The sequence below is a fragment of the Sminthopsis crassicaudata genome, chromosome 1 (genome assembly GCF_048593235.1).
Source record: "Sminthopsis crassicaudata isolate SCR6 chromosome 1, ASM4859323v1, whole genome shotgun sequence".
In the NCBI taxonomy this organism is placed as follows: Eukaryota; Metazoa; Chordata; class Mammalia; order Dasyuromorphia; family Dasyuridae; genus Sminthopsis; species Sminthopsis crassicaudata.
In genome coordinates this window covers 345,088,498-345,108,442 of record NC_133617.1, presented here as the reverse complement: position 1 = coordinate 345,108,442, position 19,945 = coordinate 345,088,498, and the positions used below count along the sequence as shown (strand labels likewise).

The 19,945-nt window shown below is 33.1% G+C and overlaps 1 long non-coding RNA gene across 1 annotated transcript; it reads left to right on the top strand.

Moving 5' to 3' along the window:
• The first annotated feature begins 3,404 nt into the window (after positions 1 to 3,404).
• Positions 3,405 to 18,085, top strand: LOC141554244 (uncharacterized). The gene is made up of 3 exons (XR_012485804.1): positions 3,405 to 3,695; positions 3,804 to 3,880; positions 16,732 to 18,085. It is a non-coding gene; the product is annotated as an uncharacterized LOC141554244 (long non-coding RNA).
• The last annotated feature ends 1,860 nt before the right edge of the window (positions 18,086 to 19,945 follow it).

The following is a 19,945-nucleotide window of genomic DNA, read 5'->3' as shown; positions in this document are numbered from 1 at the left end:
AGTGTTGCATGAGGAACACAGAGACAAAGGTTCAATCAGCTAGAATAGTAGTTTTCCAAAGGGCCCTTGTGAGGTGGATGGCTTATTCCCTGATTTTGGTGACTTTCTGAAGCTGCTACTTTACATGTCAAAGTTCAGGGCACATGGGGGGTTTTGGGGGTACACAGGTGCAAAGAGAGAAATAAATTAACTTGGAAAGATATTATTTTGGGCACACAGCTGTACTAACTTTAAAAAATTATTGTTAGCATTTTTACATGCCTAGATTCAATAATCTACAGCCTCCCTAAAGAAATCTGTCATGGTGGTCTCAAGACCACCAGGCCTAATCTTATAGCAATCCATTTGTTGGCTTCTGAGACCACCCATGGAACAGTCTCTTTTAGTAAGTAGACCTTATAAAAGCAGTGGTGTATGAGGGATAAAGCAAAAAACTTAGCCTAACTTCTGCTAATTTAATGAGTCATGGAGTGGTCTTGAAGGTCCTTATAATAGTGGTAGTACCACACTATATTAATCCCTACTACACACAACATGAGAAGAATCAAAAACTCAAAGACAATTGGGGAGTTCTGGTTCAAACTCCTCAGTCTATGGGGAGGAGCTTTAAACTGTCAGTGATTTCATGGACTCTATGGGAGGGATTTATCCACATACCATGGGAATTCATAAGGGCATGTATTCTTCTTTGCTCTAGAAGGGTAGTCTAGGGCCAATTAGTAGTGGTCCATAATCTTTGACTTTTGACTAGGGTGTCATGTCTTTGGCAGTGTTGATGATCTGTGCCTTCAGGTGTCTGACAGGCTCCTCCTGTGAATCTCTCAGGTATCTGTGCATTTCCTTTTATCCATTCCCCATGTAAATGCCCCTAAAGGGCTTAGACAAGGGCTTAGAGGCTGGAGGACAAAGTCATTTGACCTTGATGGAGGTATAAAAGATGAAGTAAATTCCCAAAGTGAAGAGGAGGCAGATAGATTGCCCCCAAAGAGATCCAGGAAGCGGGTGTCATTTTAGTGGAAGAGGATATAGCACAGGTCTATCTGGATCCAGAAGGGGCATAGAAGTGCATCTTGTCAATTTAGATACCCTTCTGTACAGTTATATTCCATAGCTAAATCCTCAAACTTTCTGCACAGGAAGGTGTCAGAGATAATTTCTGAACAGGTATGGTTAATGTTTGTGGCACAGGGGATGGATTGGACTTAGATAACGCAGTTGTGGGTTTGATGGAGATATACAATAAGCCTTAGAGTGTTGGCTGAAAACTGAATGGTACTTTATGTATCTTGTGACCAAAGTGGGTTTGTGGAGATATTTCCTTGACCATCTCCAGATTCCAGGTCACTTGTGATGAACTTTAGGTATACTGCTAAAGCCTGCTAATGACAAGACTTAAGCATTAAAGCCACCAAGCTGCTTAAAGAGAAGCAAACCAGTCCAGGTTGGAAACAGAGTAAATCAAAGTTTTCATGCAATTAGTATTGGGATCAGGCCCAATTCTAAAACTATATTTCCTGGGTAAGGTAAAGAGACCTAGTTTCCTTGTATCTCCAGAAAAACTACAGAAAAAAAGTTTTGATCTACACTCCAATATTCACATACCACTACTTGATTCACAGGATTTTCACTATCCTTTTGTAACCCATTTCACCAAGGACATTTTGAGATAGAAAAATGACATCCAAAAAAATAGCATTTTTCTTTAGGCCATCTTTCCTTATTCATATAGGTATTCTCATCATGTCATAAGTTCTTCACCAGGTACTTCTTATACTGATGAAATCACAAATCCAATTAGATGAGGGAGAGAACATCAGAGACAAGCCTCAAAATTATGCCAGCTGTTCTTGAGTTGTCTTTGCTGTGAAGAAGGCTAATTTAATAGATAGGGAGATAGAGAGAAAGAAAATGAAAAAAAAAAGCATTTACTATATGGTAATCTTTAAAAAAAAAAAAAAAAAGAGAGAGATTGGAAGTAGAGTAGGCCAACAAAAATTCCATGAACATTTTCTGAAGCTGTACTTCAAGCAATAGAGCATGCTCAAGAACTTTTAACAATTATTCTGACCTTTGGTATCTGATTTTTGAGATCTTTCATAATCCAAACACATTCTGCTGATCCAACTTTATTTCACACTACTATTTGTCAAGAAGCAATTAAGTGGTGTAATGAGCAGAATACTAGCCCTGAAATCTAGAAAACCTGAGTTCAAATTTAGCCCTAAATATTTAACAGCTGTGTAGCACTGGGGAGGTCAATCTCTCTCTCTCTCTCTCTCTCTCTCTCTCTCTCTCTCTCTCTCTCTCTCTCTCTCTCTCTCTCTCTCTCTCTCTCTCTCTCTCTCTCTCTCTCTCTCTCTCTCTCTCTCTCTCTCTCTCTCTCTCTCTCTCTCTCTCTCTCTCTCTCTCTCTCTCTCTCTCTCTCTCTCTCTCCATATTATATCTATACATATATATTTATAGAAAAAGATAAGACTATTGGCCACACAGCACTTACAAAGTAATAATGTTAATAAACATATAGCTATAATAGAGAGTGTTATATACACACACACATACACATACACACACACACATACACACACACACACACACACACACACACACACATATATATATATATATATATATATATATATATATATATATATATATATATATACACACACACATATATATAAGTTCTGGGAGAGGAAGGGATGTTTTACTTGTGGTCTTTGAAACAATAGGTGCATAATAAATCTATATAGAATTTAGATTGTTGAATTGAATGAAGAAGAGTACAATGAAAGGGATGTGGGAATCTTGACAGGATAGAGGTCACTTTGGGCTGGAAGTGAGGTTTTGTGAGAAGGTTGCATTTTGTATGGGTTAAAATATCAACAGGCAGTAAAGTTATTTGTGCACCAAGATACAGGATTAGGAAATAAATTTAAGCATTTTTTAGGTACAAGGCACAGGACTAGGGACTGGATATATAGCACATCATCTTGACAAAAAAAGGGATGACCCATTCTAAAAACAGCTACTAGTTTATTTTTAGCTGCTTCACAGAATAAGTGAACAAAAATGTGTTAAATCAAACTGGGTAGAGTTAAGTCAAAACCCATAGAAAGCCTAGAATGTCAAAGCTAAAAATGTTGAAACTTTAATGGGCAAACAACTAGAAAATATTAGACTTTTTAAAAAATAAAATTACATTTTCAATTCTCCTAATTGTTTGCATATGCCAAGATCATTCTTGGGTCTCCTTTCTGGCTGGAGCTCATACTGCCTATATAGTGTTCTCATTCTTCTGTTCATCTATCTAAATACTACTTATTTTTCAAAGTCTATATTCAATTCCATTTCCTTCAAAAGTCTTTTCTGAACTACTCTTGTTAATGTTGATCTTCCTATTTTAAGAACTCCTATTAAACATACCAATAGTCCCAAGTGTCTGAACTAATTATTCTATAATAAATCTATAAACACGTTTTTCCTTCCTCAGGGGAAAGATCAAATGTAAGATTCTCAAGGGCAGGGGGTATGTTTTCTCATAATGTTGGAGGCATAGTCAGTTTTCCAAAATTTGAATTAAATTAAAAGGGGATTAGTGAATTAAGTTTGAGGAAGAGTCCTTTACTGAAGAAAAATTCACTCTAAAAATTGAAGAACCAAATTAGTATAAAAAGTGACTGCTAGTCTTTTTAGAGGTAGGAAATCCTCTGATAACTTTGTTTTGATAAGACTAATGTATTTCTCAAAATCCTAGCTAACAGAACAATAATTTTCATGGAATTATTATTATTATTTTTATTTAGAATTACCCAATGTTACCTTGGACATGTATGTGGATACCTTGGAGATCTTGGAAAACATGGAAGAAAACAGATTGCCTGTAAGTTAAATATGATCAGTTCTCATTCCAATATTATTAATATATCTTCACCCTCAGAGAGTATAAGGAGGGTGAAGAAATCTTCTTTTGCTTTCCTTTTCCTTTTGCTTTTCCTTCAAGTCTTGGCAGTACTTGAAACTTGAGCACTGCCATTTAAAAAAAATAAAATAAATCTTTACTGCTTGTTTGCTTTCTTACTTTAGGAGAGCAAAGAGGGACTTTTTTGAATCTGGGAGGGAAAGAAAAAAAAGATGCATGTTTTTAAAATTATATCAGTTCTTTGGTATGTGTTTTGTTTTTAATTCTTGCTCAGACTTGGGTGTGGTGGGATTTCTGGCTGGATCTTTCTTTGTGGACTCATGCTGAGTCCGTTATGTTCTGGAGTTGAGATTTTATTCAGTTTCTTTAATCATTTACATGTTCCATTGTGACTAGAGACATCAACATACATTTTTCCCCTTTTTTTTAACATGTTGGATCACAGTGCTTGGTAAGGAATGTAGATGGGCTAGTTGAGAATCTATATAGAGAAACAAAATTAATTACAGTCACTCGTAGGATTTTTGTAATTTCTTCCTCTACCACCTCCACCCGTCCCTTTGTCTTTTTTCATTCCCATTTTCTTTTCTTTTGTGGACATATTAATACTATGAAATTCATACTGTGCTTTTAGATTTGGATTTTAATTATATTGCATACCACATTTTCAAAGCCAACTTCTTGCATTTTATAAAATGTTTTATGGGGAAATGATTACTCACTTCAATATCTTCTACAATGAGGAAACTAAAAATCTTAAAACTTAAGCATTCATAGATAATAACAGTATGTCTTAAAAGCCAAAGAGAAAAGCTTTCATTTAAAAACAAAAAAGAAAAAGAAACATTCATTTTACAAAACTTAAATTGTTACATTTTATATGTGTATGAAATCATTCATAAAATTAGTATAAAAAATGGGGTTTTAGCATTCCAAGAAATGAACACTTAAAAATCTTCCTAAAGAGGGAAATTAATACAGAGTCATGCCTTTCATACAGAAGGTAAGTTCAATTTAATTCATTCTAACAAACTTTATTGAGCAATATAATAGTATAGATGGAGAGAGACAGACAGAGACAGAGAGACAGAGAGGAAGAGAGAGGCAGAGACAGAGACTACAGAAACTGAGACAGTGAGATACACAGAGAGAATTTTAATTATTTATTATATGCTATGTACTTTGCTAAGAACTGGATATATATAAAAACAAGCAAGTAAAGAATTTCTTCATTTCAATGAGTTCATATCTGAGACTATTTGAGAGGTTTACACATTCTTATTTTTCAGTGAGGAGGAAGTCTGGGTCTTATCTTCAGAAACTTAGATTCTTCTACTTGTGTGATATCCTCTGCTTTCCCCCAATCACTGTCTTATTATGGTAGAGGGGTTTAAGTAACTCAATGAAAGTATAAGCTACACATTCAGTGCAGGGCAACAACCAAGATGGACTGATCTTTGTGGAGAGTTCTGACAAAAGAAGTATAGAAAGAAATGGCAAACCACTCCATTATTTTTTGCCAAGGAAACCCCATTGATAGTATTAAAATGTTAAAACAGATGACATCAGAAGATGAGTCTCTTGGGTCAGAAAGAGTCCCAAACACTATTGGAGGAGAATAGAGAGTAAGTAAGCAAGTAGCTCCAGTACTAATGAAGGTGGTGGGCTAAAGCCAAGAGGAAACTAAGCTGCGGATATATTTGATTACAAATAAAAGTCTGAGGCTATAAAAAAAATCAATATTGGAAAGAAAGGGGGAGTGTAGGATCTATGAACCAAAGTAAGCTACTTTCCATCTAAGTAGATGGAAATATGAAATATCAACAGTTTTGGTGTCAGTGAATTTAAATGAGAATGAGTGAATTAATTCAGGTGGTCATTTCATATGCAACTGTGTACAAGAATCTCTTAGAAGAAATGGAATAATCCTCAAAGTCAATAAAAGGATAAGAAAAGCCTTACTTGTTTATAATCTCAAAGACAATAATGATATATATTTAAATCCAAAGTAAACTATTCAACACCATAATAATTCAAGTCTGTGTTCTAACTACTTATGCTGAAGAAATACAAGATGATCAGTTCTATGAAAACCTATTATATATATAAATATATATATATATATATATATATATATATATATATCTTCTTTAAATAACACCAAGAAAAAACAGAAGATGTCTCATTCACCACAGGAAATTGAATGCCAAAGTAGGAAATTTAAAAAAAATTGGAATAACAGGAAAGTTTGGGCTTGAAATACAGAATGAAGCAGGGCAGAAACTAGTAGAATTTTGTCAAAATAAGTAATTGCTCATAACAAACACTCTTTTTCAGCTTATCAAAAGGAGACTCTATACATGGATATCAACAGGTAATCAATATAAAAATCAGGTTGTTTATATATGTTTCAGATAGAAGTGGAAATATATACAATTAAGACAAGACCAAAAGTTGACTATGAATCAGATCATGAGTATCTTTGAAAAATTCAGACTTAAGTTGAAGAAAGTAGAGAAAAATTACAGACCATGTATAGTTGACCTAAATAACTTTTCTTATGAATTTGAAATGGTGGTAATGAATAGATTTAAAGGATTAGATCTAGCAGATAGAGTGCCTGAAGAGCTTTGTAATGCTGTATAGGAAACAGCAATTGAAAAAGAATTCCAAAGAAAAAAAAAAAGAGCAAGAAGGCAAAAAGGCTGTCTGGATGCTTTGCAAATAGTTGAGGGAAGAAGGAAAAGGAAAGGGGAAAGAGAAAGGGCAAATTATACCCAAATGAATTCAGAATTTCAGAAATTGCAAGGAGAGATAAGGTTTTATTAAATGAGCAATGCAAAGAGATAAGAGAAGGGAATAGAATGGGAAAGACAAGAAATTTCTTTAAGAAAATTATAGATATCAAGGGAAAATTTCATGGAATGATGAAAGACAAAAATAGTAGGGACTTAATAGAAGCCAGAGAGATTAAAAAGAGGTGACAAGAATACACAAGAGAATTATATTTTAAAAAATCTTAACATCACTAATAATCATGATAATTATACTCACATAGAATCCAACTTCCCAGAGAATAATATAAGTGAGCCTTAGGAAGCATTGCTAAAAAAATGCCTAATGGAGGTGATGGAATTCCAGCTGGATTATTTAAAATCCTAAAATATGATGCTCTTAAATGCTATACTCAATATAACAGCAAATCTGAAGAACTCAACAGGTCACTGGGATGGAAAAGGTCAGTTTACATTTCATTTCTAAAGAAGGAAAATGCCAAAGAATGTTCAAATTATGGTAATTACCATAATTATACTCACTTCACACTAAAGCAAGGTTATGCTTAAGACTCACCAAGCTAAGTTTCAGTAATATATGAATTAAGAATTATCAGAAGAGCAGGATGGTTTTCCAAGATTCCATGGACCTAGAGCCCAAATTCTCAAATTTACTGGATTGTAGAGAAAGCAAGGGAGTTCCAGAAAAACTTCTACTCCTACTTTGTGGACCACATTAAAGCCTTTGCAAAATTGTATGGATCACAACAAAATGTGGTAAATTTTCAGAGATGGGAGTAGTACCACCTCATCTTGGTGCAGGCCAAGAAGACACATTTTGAATTAAGCATGGAATAGCTGATTCCTTTAAGATTGGGGGAAAAAAAGTTCAGAAAAAAATTATGATAAGAGTATTTATTGTCACCTTCTTTATTTAATTTACATATAGAAAACATTATGTGAAATTCTAGATGGATAAATTAAAAAAAACTGGGATTAAGATTGCAAGGAGAAACATCAACATTCTTAGATATACAGATGATACTACTCTGACAACAGAAAGTGAAGAGGAATTAAGAAACTTCTTGATAAGAGTGAAGAAGAAGAGTGTTAAAGCTGACTTGAAGCTTAATATCAAAAACCAAGATCTTGGCAACTGTTCCTATCACTTCCTAGCAAATAGAGGAAGAAATGGAAGTAATGTCAGATTTTATATTCTTGGGCTCAAAGATGATTGCAGATAGTGACTGTTTTGATGAAATTAAAAGATGGTTTCTCTTTGGAAGAAAAGCCATGGTAAATGTGTATATGGATAGCATGCTAAAAATAAAGCAGAATCATCATTTGGCTGACAATAGGCCATTTAGTCAAAGCCCATGGTTTTCCAGTAGCAATATATGACTGTGAGAGTTGGATTATAAAGAAAGCTGAGTATTGCAGAATCAATACTTTTAAGTTGTGATGCTGGAGAAAACTGTACCCTGGACATCAAGGAGAACTAATCAGTCAATAATTAAATTAATACAGTTTATTTACTAGATCAAATATGGAAACTAAAGCTAAAATACTTCAGCCACATATTGAGAACTCAGGATTCCTTGGAAAAGAACCTGATATTGGAAAAATTTGAAGGTAAAAGGAGACAGCAGAGGATGGGATGGATAGATAGCATCATAGAAACAAGAGACATGAACTTGGACAGACTGGAAAAGATAGTGGGTGATAGAAGGACCTGGCATACCTTATTTTCCATAGCATCATGAAGAGTCGAACACAACTGAACAACAATAATAGGACCTCATAGGCAATTCAACCCAACTATCTTATTTTACAAAAGTTAAGTGATACATATTTGAGGTCACAATGAAGTGCCTAAAACTTCATTTCAAACTCAGATTCCTTAGTTCAAGTCCTGCACTGCCCACAGAGGTATGATATGTTTATATTCAAAATCTAATGGTGATTACTCATGTGACAATGTACAAATCATTTAATTTTTCCAGGTCTGTTTCCTCATCTCTAAAGGGAAGGGGTTGGACTCAGTGGCATTTAAGAGTTTTTTCTAGCTCTAAATCTATGAAATAAACAATGAAGACCAAGTTCAGGTTCTGTAACATGGACCCAATCTGCATATCTTTGGGACTTCCCTAAGATATTTTAAGAAGTAGAAACATAGAAGATGGATCTTGGAAATAAATAGATTGAGGATTAACCACAAATGATTGAAAGTCAAAAGAGTAAAAGATTCATGGGTGGAGGATAAATAATACCTTATTGAAATAGGTAACTATAAAACCAAAATTGTGACAGAATGAAATAAACAAAGTAGAATGGGGACAATAGAATGAGGGAATATAAGAGGGTAGGGGAAGTTTTTTTTCCTTTGATTGAACTAAATACAAAATAAGAAAACAAAAACAAAAACAAAAATAAAAACAAAACAAAATATTGTCTTACTTAGCAGAACATCAGAGAAGATTCAAAATACATAAGAATAAATTTCTATTTCAAAACAGCATATAAAATGATAGAAGACATTACATTCATTATTGTTCATATTTTCTTTGCTTTCTTGTAGACTATTCTTTTGTTCTTTGCTACATACTTTTTACTTTATTCTTTTTTTCCCTTTTATCTTCCTAAGCAAGCTATAGTTAAGCAGAGATATATTTATATACACATATCTATATCTATGTATCTATATATCTGTCTGTCCAAACCCACACACACACTCACATATATCTACATGCATACATACACACACACATAAACATACACACATACATATAGACATGCATCTAAAACAATATTAATTTTGGCTGAAATATAACATAGATTTCTCTCTTAAATGAATCTTTAAGTTTGACTTTGATATCAATGATTAATAGCCCTATATTTTTTCCTAATGAGTTCTATTCCTGATCCTTGTTATTGTGTTTGTATATATCTCTTATTTCCTATCCCTACTAACTCGTCTACTTTAGTTCTACTCCTGGCCTTACCTTGCTATTACTTAACTTCCCTTTCCCCATAGATTCCTCATTTATTTTCTCCCCTACTTTTTCCCTCCCCATTTACTCCATTCCCATTAATTTTGACATTTTATCCCACTCATATTAATTTTGACACCCTCCTATACACCACCTTATCCTATTCCCTCCTCTCATTTCTTTATAAATTTTGGAGGATATTATACCTTTCATTGTGTATGTGTGTGTTTGTATGTGGGTGTATGTATATCTATATTCTTCTCTATTTAACTCGTTCCCAATATGAGTATGTTGTCAGAATTACAGGCCCTCCTCTCCTATCTAATGCCTCTTTATCATTTCTTCCTTTGCATTTCATTTGCATAGCATAACTGCTATTTTTCATTTTTTCCTAGGCAATTTTGCTTTTTAGAGTCAGGTAATTATCAGCTCTGTTCCTGATCTTTCTTTTGATCTACTCAATTACTGATGTCAATTAGACGTATTTATATTACAACATGTAAAACCCAGTTTGTCATTGTTATGTCTCTTGAAATTAGTCTTTGATGTTGGTTCTTATATGTTAAATTTTCTATTAAGTTCAAGTTTGGTTGAGACAAAATCCTGAAAAATTATGAGTTTGTTAAATGTTCTTTTTTTCTCATTCAATTTTATGGTTAGTATTGCTGAATACTATATTTTTGGCCACAAGTTTAATTATTTTGATTGATTATATATAACAATCCAGGACTTAAGGGTCTTTTGTTGTAGGTATTGATAAATTCTATACAATCTGTAAAATTTTAATTATAACAAGCATATTTGATTTTTTTTTTTGCTTCTTGTAAAATTTTGATTTGGGGATTTCAAAATTTAGGGAAAATGTTCCTATGTGTTTTCTTTTGTAGGATTTCTTTGGGGTAAAGATCAGTGAATTTTTTTCTGTGCTTGTGGCAGGCAGGGTTTACCTCTGAACCTTTCTGGTCCTGAAGCTTCCCATTGCTATTTCTGTTGAGGTCGTCTGGAGGTATTTACACTTCCCACCTGTTAAAATCCAATCCTGGGGTCTTTTTTTCAATTCTTCTCAAGTTGTTCCAGGAGGACCCCTGCTCTGCCCCAAGTCTTATTTGTTTTTCACTAATCTGTGTCAGCCCTGAGGCACAATTTTGTTTTGTTTGTGGGCAAAATCTGGAGAACTTGGAATTTTCTGAACTACTCCACCATCTTCCCAGAATTCTCTCCCCATCAACACCCCCACCAAAATATATTTTTTAATTAGCCCTTATAATGGATTTGGTGTTTTCTGGAAAGAATTGGGTTTCAGTGAATGTCAGAAAATAGAAGCAATCTATTCTCAGATAATAGGATAGGAAATCTAAAGCTAAGAAGGATGTCAGAAGCCATCCAGTGCAATCATCTGATTTTACAGATGGGGAAACTGAAGTCAAGTGACATGTCACTTAACAATAACTTAAAAACCTCAGTTTTTTTTCTACTGTGCTAAAATAATCCAATCCAATCTAACCCAATTTAATAAGCATGTTAAGTATCTACCTAGGAACTGTGATAAGCATCCAGTTTCTTCCCTTAATAAAGGAAGACATTGGTAGGAGTTTTGCACCTTGTAGTCCTCCAAACTGAGAGGAGAGAAGACAGAGGGTGATGGTGTTAATTGGGACATGAATTTACAGAATGAGGGTGAATTTAGAAGTGATGAGTTTAATCAAGAGGGGCATCTTATTCTGTGCGACTGAAACCAGGGAGAGAAGCAAATACAAAGTAGAGGAGAGGTCTAGTAAGAATGAAGTTCTGTTTAAAAAATAATGGAGAAGGGATAATTATTTGGTAAATGAGCAGAGAAGGAATGAGAGGGGAAAAGGTAGGTTGAGGTAGAGAGGGGTGAACTGGGTAGAGATGCAGCTATAATGGTGTAGTCACCTGGGCCAATAAGAGTCTGAATCTCAGGGAATAGCAGAGCAGTTGGTCAAAATTTGTTAACCATGAGATATGAGGGTATGGAATTGGGAGAAGTTTATAGACTAAATTGTCCCCAATGTTCTAATCATGAGGAGACTAAACTGGAGATAACTTCAATGTGAGTCCCCTCATTTGATTCAAGTAAGAGAAAGGAAAGTCAAGGCTTGTAAAGCAAACTGAAACTATATTAGAGATAGAAAGTTTTTAAAAAAATATTTTTAGAATTGTCCCTTTTTTTAAAGCTTATATGAGCCAGGAAAAATCTTTTGTAATATTATCAAAAAACAGTAGACCATGCAATTTTCAGTAATTTTATAGTGTAAATCTACTATACTCCCTGACAGTAGGGCTGTATTTCCATGCCCTAAACAAAAACACAAACAGATTATAAGTGTATCAATCTGGTATTTTGAACCATTTTAATAAGAGCATATTAGCTTTTTTCCTGTTGATCTAATCTATTATTATTATTATTATTATTATTATTATTATTTGACACATATGGTGCCTTTAAATTTTGCAAGTCTTTGACATGTCCCTCATATTTGATCCTTAGAGTAACTCTATAAGTTAGCAATTATATTAATCAATTGTTACTCAATTAACATTTATTAAGTGTTGATTACTAAGTGCCAGGCACCGTGCTAAAGGCTGGGATATAAAGAAAATTTTTAAGAAAGCAATGCCATTTATAGGTAAGGAAATGCAGTTTTCAGACATTGAGGTCCTGTCTTATTTAGTATTTCTCCACATAAAAACCTGCACATGAAGTTGCAAATCTATTGTGTACAATTCCTTTTAAACATATAAAAATATAATGTAAATCTGTTTCCCCTTCACTAAAACTAGAAATAACTATAATTAAATACATATATGAATATGTTGACATGTAGATATGTAATATGTATGCATATGTAAAATAATTCTGTATCCGAGCTTTCTCTAGATAAAATTAGCATATTATGAAGATATATTAATAATAAAGTGAATTAATCACTCAAAGTTTTACTTAAAACATTCTTGTTATAAGAATGTAATATATTCTTTTGGTTCTGCTTATTTCACTCTTCATTATTTTATGCAAGTCTTTTCATGTTTTTCTAAGATCATCCAGCTCATCATTTCTTATAGAAAATACTATTCCATTGTAATCTTATACCACAAGCATTGTTCAGCCATTATAGAAGTTGATGATCATTTTTGCAATTTTCAGGCATTTTTTTTTTGCCACCACAAGCAGAACTATTATAAACATTTTAGAACACATAGCTTCTTTTCATTTTTCCCTAATCCCTTCAGAAATAAATCAAGCAGTGGCATCTCTGGGTCATAGAGTATATGTAGTTTAATAACTCTTTGAGCATAATCCCAGATTGCTTATTAAAACTTTTTATAACTTTTTTAAGTTCTTAGTTCCTCAGTTCTATTTCTTCCTCCTTCCCTTTTATCCTTTCTTTCTCCCTGTGATTGTAAGCAGATACAAGATATACATGTGTAATGATGTAAAACATTATCATGTTCTTAAAACTATACTGCTTTTACTGTATACAATGTTCTCTTAGTTTTGATCATTTTGCTCTTCATTATTATGTGTAAATCTATCCATGTTTTTCTAAGATTACGGAATTCATCATTTCTTATAGCTCAGTAGTGTTCCATCAGTCATATAGCAAAATTTGTGCAGCCATTCCCGAATTAATGAATATCCTCACCATTTCCAGTTTTGTTTTGTTTTGTTTTGTTTTTTTGCTACTACAAAGATTGCTGCTATAAAAATGTTAGAACATAGAGCTTCTTTCCCTTTTTTGCCTTATCATTTTTAGAAATAGATCAAATAGAGTTGTTGTTGGGTCAAAAGTATTTATTCTGTTTAATAGCTCTTTGGGAACAATTCAAGATTGCTCCCCAAAATGATTGAATAAGTTCATAATTCTATGATAATGAATTAGTGTCCCCTCCAACATTGGTTGCTTTTCTTTGATCATTTTAGCCAATCTGGTCATAAAATAACTTCTAAAGAAAAAAAGCACCAGGACCAAATGGATTTTCAAGTGAATTTTATCAAACATTTAATGTAACTCCAATAAAAATAATTTGGAATAATAGGCAGAGTAGAGGTCCTAACAAACTCCTTTTATGAAACAAATTTGCTATTGACACAAAACAGGAAGAGTAAATCAGAGAAAGCAAATTATAGACCAATTTCCCTGAAGCATATGGATGTAAAAATCCTAAATAAAATACTAGCTGAAAATTTGCAATAATATATTACAAAGATCATACATTATGATCAAGTGGAATTTATACCAGTAAGGCAGGGATGTTAAACATAAAGGAAACTGCAAACACAATTGATTACATCCATAATAAAAGTTTTAAAAATCATATGATTATATCAATAGATGTATTGAGTAAATTGATTACTAATAGATATAGAAAGTAAAACACTCATTCCTATTTTAAAACATTTGAATAATACAGATATAAGTGATTTTTTCCTTAGACTTAAAAAACCCTAAAATTATCAGTGAATATTATTTATAATGGGAATAAGCTAGAAGCCTTCCCAGTAAGATGAGTTTTGAAGCAAGGATATCCACTGTCACCAATATTATTCAACACTGTATTAAAAATCCTAGTAATAGCAATAAGGGTAGAAAAGACAAAGAAGGAATCCGAATAGGGAATGAGGTAATAAAAATATCTTTTTTTTTAACAGACAATATGATGATACACTTGGAAAATCCCAAACATTCAACTAACATGTTAGTTGAAACACTAATTTATCAAAGTAGCAGGATATAAAGTAAATTCACATAAATCATCAGCATTCCTGTTACAAACAAAGTCCTGCAAGAAGAGATAGGCAAGAGATACCTCATTTAAAATAACCATATGAAGTTTGTTGACGGAATTGGGGATATTTAATTTGGAGACGAGAACTTTGGGGAAAGATAGGAAATTATTAGTCTTTACATGCTCAAAGGTCATGTAAAAAGATTAGAATTATTCATATATTTTAATTTTTTTTTTCAGTTATATCTGCAGCAATATGTATTCAGTAGTTGCTTGGTATTAGTAACAATGAAACATAAATCTCTGCTCCATAATCCTTTCCACAGTTCAGTTCAGTTTTTTAACCGGAACCTTGTGGTCATTTCCTATTTCTTCCTTTTATACCAGATCACGTGCAAATCTTGCTCTATTCACCTTCATGATGTCTCTTTTTCATTTGATTCCTCTCTATGCATACAACTGCCACTTTACTTCAGGCCCTTATATACTTCTCTAGTAGATTAATGCAACAACCTCCTATTTGGTTTCCCTGTGGTCTCAATTATTTTATAATCTAGTGTCTATCTCATGGAGTACTACTAGTAAAACGTACCTTAAATTCAACTCTGATTTGTGATTCTATTAAACAATCAACTGCCTCAGTAAATTTTATTTTTTTTTTCTATTGGACTTTTAAGAATCTTCATAACCTTCTAGTTTAGCTTTCAACCTCATCACACATTATTCACCTTCCCATAATCTGTAATCTAGCCAAACTGGACTTTTTCTATTCTTATTCATGACATAACATTTTCCATCTCTATGCCTTTGCAGTGGTGTTTTTCCCAGGCCTAGAAAGCCATCCCTTCTTATCTGTGCTTTACATAATCCTTCTCTTTCTTTACAATCCAGCTCAGGAACCATCTTTTGAATGAAAACTTTTCTGATTTCTACAAATCTTAATGCCTACAATTCCAACTACTTTGTGTCTAACTACTGCAAATAAGGTGTGTTAAAAGTCTTAGCCTATCTTAACATTAATAATTTAAAACTTCACAAATAATTTTGGAATTCCCTGCATAAAATATAACATCCATTTTTATGTATATACTAGTAGGTTGTTTTAATTTTAGTAGGTTGTTTTAATTTTTATGCTTTCTACATATTTTTCTTTTTATACTATCTATTCTATTCAGAGATATAATTAATTATTGCTCACATATGACAACAGATCAGTGGAGGCAACATTTGAATATATTTCTTCTTTTTTCGCCCTTCTTTCTGCCAATGGAATTTCCACTCTATGGTTTAGATTCCTTGAGGTTTTAATTGGAGGGAAGACAAGATATCTCTCCTGGCCAACTTTGAAGCTTTACTTTGAGACTTATTTTCTTTTATTTTGTCATAACTTTGCTTAGCATACATGATGGTAAACTTCACCAGAATTTATAATCTGGAATGTGATGGGGTCTTTTCAGAAATATGTCGGGGATATTTACTGCTTAATATTTTGGAAGGGCATTTCATATACCTACATATACATATATGTATAAATATATTTATATGTATAATGTATATATATATATATCTTATTTATTAAAGAGGGTTCTGTTTTGTGATCTATCACACTAGGCAAAACTTTTTTTAAATTTGGGCTAGAATAGTAGATTTATACAGGCAAGTATTTATAGGAATTCTTAGGACTTATGTGTGTGTGTGCATGTGTGTGCGCGCACACGTGCGCGAGTTCAAAAGGTGTTGAGTCAAGCTCATGACTTTTGGGGTCAATTCAGAACAAAACAATAAAGTTCAAATTCAATTTGATCAAAAGAAACTTAGATTTACTCAGTTTCTTTTAAGTAGTTTGTAGAGTCATTCAGGGCCTTAGTTATGGCAGATTATATGGAAAAGAAAGGCACTAGAGCATGTGTATATATAATATCATAAGAAATGAAAGACATAGAGATTAAAAATAGACAGAAAACAAGAATAGAAACAAAAACAGAGACATAATGTCAGCATTAACAATATAACTATAGTTAATTTAATATAACTAAATCTAATTTGGAGCCCTAATCTTATATTAAGTTTTCTCTTTACCACCAAAATTTAGCTTTGGTTGATAGACCCTTTGTTCAAGGAAATCCCTTGTGATTCCTGGCCAATTCTCTGTGGATTTTCCTTTATCAGATCTGTAGAATGTGCCTAATATATCTCTGTCTGGAACTCCAGCCCCTATACACCTGGCCTGCCATATCCATGCCCTGCCATGTTTCCCCAATTTCTGACTAGCTCATGTTTCCTTTCTTGAATTAAGGCAGAGAAATCCTGAACCTTGAAGAAATGCCTGCTATCAAGGCAGAAGACTGGGGCCTTATGTGCTTGGCTGTTGGAAATCCTGGTTAAAAATAGTAGACACTCATTAAGCCTACAAAATGAGGAATCGTCTACTATAAGGACTCAACTATGAAAAGTATGTTGAAGCGTAGGTGTCTGAATGGCTCTTTGAAATCTGAGCCCGAATCTTTATAAATTGTCTCCAGATTACTGACTGGCATTACTGTACGTGTCTAAGAACACCTTTAGCGCCTGTGCTCACCCAACAGGAATGCTTAGAGCCCCTAAGGCCATCATCGCACGGAGTAATCTTCACAAAATAAAACAAGAGTAATAACTAATAATAACTGGTAGCAATTTGGTGGATATAGTTCATCATTTATCATCTTTATGTACATATCAATAACAGTTGACGCCTTTTGGCAAACTTTCAGGGTGTTGCTTTGCCATCCACAACAATAAATCACCTGAGAGCATATGTAACAATTATTGTCATAAATAAAGCAGTTTAATCATAGTAAAGGGTAGAACCAAACAGAAATCCTAACCAAACTTGCTAGATAGCTAGGGGCCTCCTTCCATGGTTTCTGTGATTCAGCCTAATATATATTTAGCTAATGGTTAAACAGCCCAATAGTGTTAACAGTTGCAGAATCCCACGCATGGAAAACAATAGGGCTGGTTAATACTTGTGTCATCAATGGGGCACTGGAACAATAAAGTCTTTTATACTGTTAGCCTTAGTTTAGATTTGGTAATGTTTTGATTTATGAAGGGCAAGCATCAACAATTCAGCAAGTGAGAGTATTTATACCTAATAGCTACTTTTCCCCATAGTTTCTCGTGAAAGTAATGTTGCATTCGGCTGTGCCTGGAAGATGATTTGTACTGAGGAGTAGTTAGACTTGCTGACAACTAAGAACTTTAGCATGTGGAGCTTTCTTGCTAAACAAAACTGATTACCTCCCTGGTACCATTGTTGTTTCCCAGAGAGAAAATGTAATATTTTCTAACAATGTAATGATGAAATAATTCTCCTTTTCCCCCTTCAATACTGAAAGATGAATATTATAATATGCATTTCACACATTTTGCAAAAGGGTTTACATGTAAGCTAAAAATATTTGACACTTCCTTACTTCTTGTAAAATGGTTCTTTCTATGTTGCTGTATTATAGGGCTTTATTTTTATAGCATTTCAGTACAGACTTAGCAGACTATCATGTGCTTTTGAACAGAGAAAAAATTGAGCATTAATATTTGTTTGAGACCTCAAAAGAAGCAGGAAGTTTCAGAATCATGAGACTAGAAACATTTCAAATAATCATATAATTTATGGCACCTAATTTGCATAAGTTCTCATGTATTTATGTGTGTATATGTATTTATTTATGTTTTTATTTGTAATTTTAAAAAAACATCTAATAAAGAAATTTTAAACTTTCTAATTGAATCATTGGGCAGCTAGTTGATGCAGTAGATAGTGTCATGTCTAGAAACAGGAAAACTCATCTTCCTAAGTTCAAATCTAGCCTCAGACACTTAGTAGCTATGAAATCAGGGGCAAGTCACTTAACTGTCAGTCTCAGTTTCCTCATCGGTAAATGAACTGGAGAAGGAAATGGCAAACCATTCCAGTATCTTTGCCAAGAAGAACTCAAATGGGATGTAAACAATAACAAACTAAATCCTTCTAATGTTTAACTGTTTGTTCCATTAGACCATTCCTTGTGCCTTATATAAATGCTTATTTCTGCATTCTAATGTATTTAATTTAAAAAATCTATGGATAACCAATAGTAATTTCATTTTCTTCTTTCTAATTGTTTTATTTATTCAAAGACCATTGTTGGTGTTGTTTCCTCTTAAGACTTTTCTTCTAAAGTTAACTCCCTTTACTTTTTCTTCACATGTTCTCTTGCCTTTAAAACATTTAAATTTATCCTTTTTTCCCCCTATTTGGGTTTTCATCCTTAAATTTAAAATGGAGGTTTCTAAATATAAATTAGATTAGGTCCACCATAAATATTGGTCTCAGAAGAGTAAGCACAAAGTCATATTTTTCTAGATTCTTTCTCTAAGCATCTAAGCAGGATTATAAAGCCAGCTTCACTTCATTGTAGAGAGGTGAAAGACCAGAGGTGTCAATGAGGTATTCATTTCCAGTCATAGCCAATGGGAGAATTTGTTTTGCTTACTCTCCTTATTTTTAAGAATAAGAGAAAGCTTTATTTTTGCATAGAGAATTATGGGAAGGAAGAAAAGCAATAGACAATATAATGATACAAAAAACATCATCAATGAATGAAATATTAAAATGAGTAAAGGAAGGAAAACAAAGTATAGAACAAGACTGACAAACAGCAGAGTTTGTATGATTGTGTTACATTTAATGGGAACTTTAAAAACTTATACTTATTAAAGATTCATAGTTTCATAAGAAATCCTTTTTTCTATTCTTATTTTTATATGTAAATGATTCAGTTTGTTAAATTTAAAGAAAAAAATTAAAAATTAAGAAAAAAATTGGTAATTAAAAAAAGAGATGATAAAAAAGGTGAGATCGTTTAAATGATATAATCACTGAACTTCTTTCTTTTGTCTTCAGAAGGCATTATTAGGCCCAATGAAGGTCCAGGAAGGTAGAATTCTTCTCATAATAAGAAAGAAAATGATGTTTCAAAAATGGAATGAACTTTCAAGAGGACATGAATTTTCTGTCAAGCAGAGTCTGTACAACAATTTGTGGATGATAATATAGAAACTGTTACAGATTTCTTACAATCTTCTGATTCCAAATTTTCCCATATGGAAAAAGGAGGATTGTGCCTTCCTTATGAATTGATATTAGAATATTTCAGTTTCTTGATTTTTTTCCACTGTCATTTTCTTTGTTGTTGTTTATTCTTCATTTTGAAGAGAATCAAAAACATTATGGGTGATGTATTGACTTCTGAATAAATTGGATATAAGTGAGGCAGAGTAATAGAAGGTCATCATCCTCACTTTTTCTTCTAGTCATCAAAGTCCAGTAGCAAGGCAGAAGTCAAGATGATTGGAGATGGACCCAGAAGCAGTGTATGGCCTTGATGTCTTTATTATCTAAGTTCTAAGCATTCCATCCTCAAAACTGCCTTCGTGACCATTGGAACAAGTTGTTCTCATCCATCCATAGCTCCTGGAGAAGTCTTCAC